Here is a 1,430-nt window from a genome sequence, read left to right on the forward strand (position 1 = left end):
ACGGTATTAGGAGGGATGGGATTATGATATTCTGGATATGCATGACGAATCAAACAGACCCAGTGAACTTGTCCCTAGATATAAGCAATCCCATGATCTTAAAACAATCCAATGATACATTGCCATCATTACCTTAAAATTGATCCCATCCCTTGGTTGGACCGATTGGAAGGTAAAATCCCAGGATATGCCAGGCGTGCCAAACAGACGAGTGAACTTGTCTCGGTATACAGCAATCTCATGGATCTTAAACCAATCCACTGACGCCACCATCATTACCTTAAAACCCATCCCATCCCTCTTAATCCCATGGGATTCGCCCGGCCAAACAGGCCCGACATTTATTTTTTTATCCACTGCATCGGTTTTTCCGACTGGCAAGAAAAAGGACATAGATTCAATTCTCATGTTGACCACAACACAGGAAGATGTAGTGATTGACCATAAACACTTCTTGGGGCCCAAAAATTTGGATCAAGCTGATATTTTTGTTTTACCTTTATCCAAGCGCGCGTGACCTTGTGAACGGGTTGGATATAAGGTAAAATTTATTGTGCGCCTTAGGAAGTTTTTAATGATATGAGTTTAATATCCAGTGTTTGTTATGGTGTGGTCCACTTGTAATTTGGATATGCTTCATTTTTAGGACCATATAGTAAAAGTATTTGTCAAAACTGATGAATGGATTGGATATTCTAAAAATACATTAAAGTGGGCCTCATAGTCAGAGAAAATTTCAATACGTTGCTACCCTAGTAAAACCTGATCCACTCCATTATTATCGGGAAGTGACGCTTCTGCGGGATCTAAAATTCGCTTAGCTTTGGCCGCCCTTCATTTTGTAAGTGGCACACCATGATGTATACATGAGATCCACTCGAACCATTAGATGCCACACCAAGACATTGGCCCAAAATCCAAAAATCAGACCCATACACGATTCAATTGGGCCACACCAAGGGAAACAATTTGGAGAGTGTTATTTTTATGTATACTATTTCCAATAGCGTGATCCACTTAAACCATGGATGGGGCTGATTTTCAGGCCATAGGTTTATCATGGGGTGATGCACATGATGATTAGGTAGATTTCACATTAATGCATGGCAGGGCCCACCCAATCCAACAATTCCTTTCTTCCTTAAAATAATCTTCACGGAGGACATTTACTGACATTAATTTCTCCTTAAATGAGGCAACTAGTTAGATAGTCCAACTAGTTGTGTGTGACAATTTCTATTCCCCCCCCCCCCCCCTCTATATATGTATGTATGAGAGATGCTCACACACAACTAGTTGAACACTGCATTTTGGTCCAACTAGTTGGCATTTAATGAGGAAAAAAACTCTCTTAACTACAATACAAGTTTTCTTTAATTAATGCTAATTAATGTTAAGAGAGAGGGTGTTTGCTCCATGGTAGCTTTTGG

Source organism: Magnolia sinica, chromosome 10, assembly GCF_029962835.1.
Source record: "Magnolia sinica isolate HGM2019 chromosome 10, MsV1, whole genome shotgun sequence".
Classification (NCBI taxonomy): Eukaryota; Viridiplantae; Streptophyta; class Magnoliopsida; order Magnoliales; family Magnoliaceae; genus Magnolia; species Magnolia sinica.